Genomic DNA, 7534 nt, shown 5'->3' on the forward strand with positions numbered 1-7534 from the left:
CCATACAAAAGTACACCTACACTTGATGCTGTTTCTGAGGACTCTGGCCACCCGCATCCCTGGGTCTGGAGCAGAGCACACACCTAAAAGAGGCAGCATGCATCTCCTCGCATCTCCTCACTGGCTGCCACAGCCTGAAAAGCACACTCCCGAGGGAGGCAGGCGCCCCAAGAGGATGCCTAGCCCTCCATGTGTTATCGCCGCTGTCTTTCACAGCTCAGAAGCTGAGGCCCAGGCCCAGGAAGTGACTTAACAATTTTCATCGAGGCCAGGCTAGGGCTAGGGCTAGGGCTTGCTCAATGTACCTCACTCTCCGAGTCCTCAGGCCTTCAAAGCCTGGGGTTTCTCCAGGTTTCGCTCCCTGGAAGTTTTCTCTGGGCTCCCTGGAAGTTTTTCTTTGTCTCCTCAGTTCTCACAGCTCCAAATGGATGCCTGCTATTCTGCAGAGGGCACTGAGTGGGCAGCCCTAGCTGCCACACAGAGGCAAGACGACAAGCACGCAGAAGCCCAGAGAGAAAGTTCTACAGGGCTCTAACACCATCGTCTGAACTCAGAGCAAGTCTGGAGCAGCCTGGCAAAAAGTGAGGAAAGCGCCGGGCGGTGGTGGCGCACGCCTTTAATCCCAGCACTCGGGAGGCAGAGCCAGGCGGATCTCTGTGAGTTCAAGGCCAGCCTGGGCTACCAAGTGAGTTCCAGGAAAGGCGCAAAGCTACACAGAGAAACCCTGTCTCGAAAAAAACCAAAAAAAAAAAAAAAAAAAAAAAAAAAAAAGTGAGTAAAGGGCTGGCAAGCTCTGATGTCACAGTGTGGGGACACCCTTCTGGGAGGGCTCCCCAGAGAAATGGGGCACAGGTCAGACTTCCTGCCTTGTGTAGAAATGGGGAGCACAGAAGCATGAGTCCACCAACATCTGCGGAGTTGCTCTCGGCACTGTGTGCCCAGCACCGGAAAAGGACCCAAGGGCTGGACCTTGCTTAACCTTCACAAGTGTCCAAAGTAAGAAACAAAGGTAACTGGCCCCACTTTACAGATAAGGAGGACAAGTCATCTCCCCGAAGCCATCCAGCTAGTGAGTAGCCGCCACCCTGAGCAGAGAAGGGCAAGGTATTTGTCAGGTGGATGGACGGATGGATAGATGGATGGATGGATGGATGGATGGATGGATGGATGGATGGATGGATGGACAGACAGACAGATGGGTGGATCAGTTTATCTGATCCCCAAACATAACTCTTGCTATATTTCTAGGCCTGGGAGGCAGTAAGGAAGAACAGATAGGTAGGCCTTCCAATTTCCCAAAGGAGAGCACCAGTCTGTTTTCCTTATCTATCTTATTCATAATAAAATTGAAAGTCATTACCACAGTCTACAAGGCCCTGTAAGATCTGGGTTCAGACTCATCTCCTACACCCTCCTCTCCTCTCATTCCACTCATCCCCAATGGACCCCTTGCCATCCTTGACACAGCAAACTCTCCCCAGGGCCACCCCAGGGCCACCCCAGGGCCTTTGCACTTTCCACTGCCTGAGAAGTCTTCCCCCAGCTCTCCACCTGGCTCTCTGCTCCTATCACCTTCCAGGAGGAGGTCGGCTGAGTTCCTTATCACATGTATCTTTCAGCCACTTCCTGTCCCTTTACCCACCTTAATTTTGTCCTCCGTTGTCCTAACGGACCCCTATCCTTCTTCTATTGTTTTTGACCTGCCTCCTCCACTCAAGGGCACAGACACTGCAAAGGCTGTGTCTTCCAGACCTACAGCAGATCCCCTAAAGAGTGTCCCTGTCAGTATAGACTCCATGAATGAATGGATAAATGAGTAGATAGATGAATGGATGGATGGATCAATGAATAATAGTTCTGATCAGTCCTGAAAGGAACAGCAAGACCTGCTCACACACCCTCCATTGAGTTTATTTTTAAAAGAAGATTTGTCATATTTTTAACAATGTGTATGTGTGTGTGGGTGGGTGGGTGAGTATCTGCACATGAATATGGGTGCCCTCAGAGGCCAGAAGAGTGGAGTTCCAGACAGTTGTGAGCTGTCCAACATGGGTCCTGGGAGCTCGGGTCCGAAGGGTTCTTAACTATCTAGCCCTCTCTCGGTAGTTAAGAGTGCCCTCCCCAAATGGGTTTAAACGTGCATCAAATCCACAAGACAAATGTCCCTTCTCCAAGAAGCCTTCCTTAAAATTGCACCTTTGTCAGCAAAAAACCCAGACCCCTCCCAAAACTGACCAATTGCCTTACGGAGTAGGAACCACAGTGTCTTCCTCCTGTATCCCCATCTCCCTTTGCTATGATCTTTCCAGATGAGAGGAGGCGACAGCAGAGCCCCCTGGGTGCCGCCTGGCCAGCCTGCAGCCGTCAGCACCGAAGTCCCCAGCCAGGAGGCGGGGGGCGGTGCCCGGCTTAAGGCATGAATGGAGCGGGAGGAGGATGAAAGCCATCCAGTGCTCCCAGCCTAACGCACAAAGGGGACCCAGCAGGTGTGAGGGGCCTGGGGGCCACGAGGGCAGAAACTGGATCTGGATCTGGAGATCAGTGTCACCTGCAGCCAGGGAGCTTCCATTAGCTCTCTTCAGTTGTCAGTCTGCTCTGGGGACAAAGCTCAGGCAGGAGGTGGGAGCAGGGTGGAGGGCTCGTTTTTTTTTTTTTTTTTTTTTTTTGTTTTTTTTTTGTTTTTTGTTTTTTTATTATCTCCAGCCCGGTTTCCCCTTCCAGGCAGCAGCCACACAGACTCAGCGCTCACCAAGGTCAGAGCCCAGAAAGAACGTGGAGAGGATGGTCTGATGGGCACTTTTACCCGGGAGACCAATGAGACCTCCTCCAGGGTACAGTGGCTTACCTCGGTCACATGACTAACCGCTGGCTGAGCCCACACCTGGCCCTAGGAGTTTTGGCTCTTGGGTCAGCTCGTAGGAAGTGATCTTTTTGTTACTTTTGTTATGAGTCCAGGGTCTGGATAAATTACCCAGGCAGGCCTTGAACTCACAGTCTCAGGGGCTCCTCCTGCTTCAGTCTCCCCAGCACTGGGGGCTACAGGTACAGGCACTGCGCATGGTGAGAACTGATCTTTCTCTTTAATCTGTCCCACCTCCTGACAGGCTATCCATGTGATGGTAACCGAGAAATCTCCATGAGGCAGCAGCCAGGATGGGACCAAGTCTGCACAGGGAATAAAGAGGATTGTGTAGGGCGGTCTCAGGGCAGAATGCTTCCTTAGGCAGGGTCTCTTCAGTCAGAGTGCTCCCCAGGGAGGATACTGCCTAGCCAGGATCTCCCCAGACATTATGTTCTCCAGGCAAGGTCCTCCTCCCAGATATGGTGCTCCCTAAGTAAGGTGATCCCCAGCAGGGTGCTTCCTGAGGCAAGGTCTCCCAGGACAGAGGGCTCCTGGGTCATTGGTGTCACGCGGGCAAGTTGGGCAGACGAGTATGGCCATAGCCAAGGAAAGGCTCAGCTCCAAGGAGTGTTGTGATGTGGTGGGAACACCTTGCTCCCACACAACTGCCCAGGGCCACCCTGAGCCCCACCCATGCAGCAGCTGAATTGCCCCAAGGTGTGAAGGAACCACTGGAGGAAGCCTGGGGTGGTAGGTGAAAGGGAGGGGGCTGGTCAGGTAGGAGGGCAGGGAGAGAGGGGGAGGAGGAGGACAAAGCAGGCCTGTGTGGTACCTGGGACATTCCCAGTCTCTGCCTTGTCCCTCCCTGATCCTACTCTGGAAGGGGAGGGAACAATGCCCCCATTGAGGCCCATTTCCCCAGGGATAACATCTCTGTGTCCACCGGGACAGAAGCCAAGCAGGTGAACCCGGTGAGGGCTGAAAGCCTGCTCTACAGCAGCAGGGGCAAGACCTCAGAGATGAGGCCAGGGGTCCCCACGAGGGAGACTGGAGGAAGACAGCCAAACTCGGCTCCTTGTTCTGGGGCCAGAGCAGGGGCCATGGAGGAGGAGAGCTTCGGGGGTGGGAGTCAAGCTCTCCGGGACAGTAGGGGCCACTTCTCGCTTTTGATGGAGCCCTTCTCTGTTCTGGAAGGAATACAAGTATGCCAGAGCCCTGATGGCTGACCTACCAATGGCAGGGGGTGGGTCTGCCTCTCCCTGTACGACAGACATGCAGAAGGAGCAGGCGCAAGACAACTGTGGCTGTCTTGCGTTCAAGTTGTTCAAGTGTCTGGGGATGCAGCTCAGTTGGGAGAATGCTCATCAAGCATACAAGAAGCCCGGAATTGGGTCTCCAGCACCCTATAAAATGGGCGTGGTTGTGAATGTCTACAATACAGGTACTCAGGAAGTGGAGACTGGACGATCAGGACTTGAAGGTCATTCTTGGTTGTGTAGGGAGTTCAAGACCAGCCTGGCCTAGAAGCTGTCTCAAAATAAAGAAATAAAATGCTGTTTATATCAGGGATAGCAACAGCTCAGGGCTTCTTCAAGCCTCATCTGAAGACTCCAACAAGGTGGGAAGCTTCACTGGCTGCGATGTCAGTTGCTTGTGGGCTGTTCTGTTTGAAACAGGATCTCACTGGCCTCAAACTCACAGAGGTCCGCCTGCCTCTGCCTCCCAAGTGCTGGGATTACAAGCACTTGAGAAGCTGAAACTGTGAATCTGTCCCTGAGCTGTGCCGGACACCCATCTAATTGGGTGATCCTGGATGAGCGTCAGTTTGGTATATAATGCAGGCTGGCCTTGTACTCACAATTCTCCTGCCTCAGCCTCCTGAGGTCCAGAATTACAGGAATTCACCACCACTCCTGCCAATTTTAAAGCCTTGAGGTCACACCAACACAGAAAATAGCCCAGTAATGTAAAGGGAAACTCACTGAACTTTGGCCTCAAAAAGCCCGTGGGGCAATGGGAAGGTCACTGGGCTCAAGGGCGATGGGAATATTCCGTCACAGTGGCTTAACGTCACAGATGGGGGGTTCAGGAATGGGGTTAGGGTCAAGAGGCACCGAGACGACTCCAGAGGATGGGTGAGACTTTGGCAAACAGCGACAAGAAGACAGTAGTCCTCCAAGCTAAAGGGCGGGGTCTGCTCACCACTGACTCATTCAACAGCTAGCTTCTGTTTATTGAGCAACTACTATGTACCAGCTACTGGGTGCTGGAGATACAAAAAAACGTTGTGCCCCAGTCATCCAAGAAGCCACCCTTCACTCTGTCAGTGGGAGTAGCGACCACAGCCTCCATCAATAAGGCAGTTGTTTCTAAGCCTACAATGGACGTCGGTTGAGAGGGGGTGGAAAGGGAATTTAGGTTTTCATGTATTAGCATGGGTAAGACTTGCGGGCCCACTAGTAGAGATCATTGAAAGACAGATGAAGGGATATAGGTGTTTTCCTGTAGGCAACAGGGAGCAAGGGACGTCCACGTGTACAGCAAGGGGCTTGCGTGACGGCAACCAGAAGTTCACTGCTGGTCTTTTAGGCCCATTTTGTGATGGAGTAGCTGGAGCCAACTGGGGAATGACTTCTGAAGTCCTGTTCAAAGAAACCGATAAAAAATGGGCGAGTGGGTGGAAGGGGGTGGGGAGGTGCAGAGAAACACACCAAGGCAGGAAGGATCAGGTGTCCCTAGTCCTTCCCTCCAGGCCATCTGTCTTTCCTCCCCCAAGAAGCCTGCATTTTCCCCTTCACTTCCAGCTTCTCTCCATTATGCCAGAGGGCCATTGTCTCACTAAGGCTTGCCTCTCTGGACAGACCACAGCTACAGGAGCAGGGACAGGGCTGGGGTTCAGGAGGTCTCCAGGAAACCTGCCTCCGGGGCCTCAGGATGGGGATGAAGATATCAGTGAGGAGAACGATATGACTGTCTTCCAGGCGCCGATCCAGGACATCCCAGGGGCTGGTAGTGTGGACAGGACAGCTGCCACCAGCCGACCCCCACCCAGGCTTCTGCCCCTCAGCCTCAAAGCCACTCCATTGAGCCACCTGTTTCCCACAGGTCCCAGTGGGACCTCAGAAACAGCCCCCTGAGGGGCTTCACGATTCACAGGAATACATGGGCGCCCTTGGTCCCTCCAGCAGCCCTGACTCATAGGAGAGGTAGAAGCCTGTCCGGCTCCCAGGTGGGCTGGGCTCTCACACAGGTCAGGCTCCCAGGCATCTGGAAGTGCAGGGAGACCTGAGAGGAATGTTCTCCTCCCTGAGGTTGGGGGTGGGGATAGGGGACTGGCGTCTTAGAAGCCCATCCACCCATCCATCCTTCCTTCAAAATCTAGACACTTCCCCTGTCAATCATGTCCTTTTTAGAGACTTGCCCACATTTCCAGGCCTCTCTCTTTTCAATCAGCCCCTCTAGATTCTCCAGCAAATAATAACAACAAGGCACTGTTCCAGTGTCCTGACCATCCTTTCCAACTCGGTCCTGTTCTTAGTCCAAAGCCTGATAGATATGCCTTACTTTATAGATCCCAACAATGAGGCTCAAAGAGGGTAAGTGATTTGCCCCAGGCCCTATAGTGAGCAAACCTGTACTTGGTTCACTTTCCAAACACTAGATATCACAGAAGACATTTCCTTCTGACCACAGAGGCAATGGAACCCCGGTGTGTGACAGGGTTGAGCATAGAGGACACTGAATTCACTGCTTGACCTTTGATCTTTCCTTGGGCAGCCCCAACACCTGGCCTGGCCAAGCTGGCCTAGGGGAGCAGTGCCCTGGGCTGGTCCTTCTGGGATGAGACAAGAGGAGGTCAGGGGGCAGGCAGGTGAGGGTTTGCTCTTCCAGCCCAGCTGGACCCTGACAGGGGAGATGGAGAACCACAGGAAAGCAATTGTATCCACCAAAAGGAGGCATAGAGAGCTTGACAGAAAGTTCTGGGTATCCATAGCACCTCTTCTGCGTCTAGCTGCGTAATGAGCAAGCCACATTACCTTCCTGAGCCCCAGTTTTCTCACTGTAAAACAGAGGGAGTCACAGGGCCTATCTCCCAGGCTGTTCCATGCCTCCTGGTGCCCATGTGATTACTACCTGGCTAGCCGTCAGAAGCTAGAGCAGGACCGCCCTGGGTTGGCTGCCAGACGCGAGGAGCCATGCTGTCTTACCCTGCCTCCTGAGAGTGACCCCAAAGATACCCCAGCTCCTACACGGACTCCCAATAGGCCCTGAAAGGCAGAAAAGAGCCATCCAACCCTGTGATCTCTGTGGGGCTGTGGGGGCCTGCAGGTGTCCCAGCTTTCCCCTCGGCAAACCGCGCCTGGAGGCTGGTGCTTCAACAGTGTTTGCTCTCTGTGCAGACTCTGAGGAGGCCTGGGAAGGCCGTGCTGGCTCCTCAGCAGGGACAGGTCTCTGCTAACTTGTGGAACAAGGCCTGGCTTCCCCTAGGGGGAGAGCAGATGTTTGCTTCCAGCTGTTTGCTGTTAATCAGTCCTGAGAGAGGACTGCTGGGCCTCCCCAGGGTTCCGCCTGACCGTAGCAGAAAGTGGCTTCCAGCCTGAGGCGGAGGGCTAAGGCCTGGAGAAGTGCGGCCCAGGAGGCAGTTTCTCTCTGAAAGCTACGCAAGAGCCCTATTTGGCCTTTGGGGTCTGA

This window comes from Peromyscus eremicus, chromosome 8a (genome assembly GCF_949786415.1).
Source record: "Peromyscus eremicus chromosome 8a, PerEre_H2_v1, whole genome shotgun sequence".
Lineage (NCBI taxonomy): Eukaryota > Metazoa > Chordata > Mammalia > Rodentia > Cricetidae > Peromyscus > Peromyscus eremicus.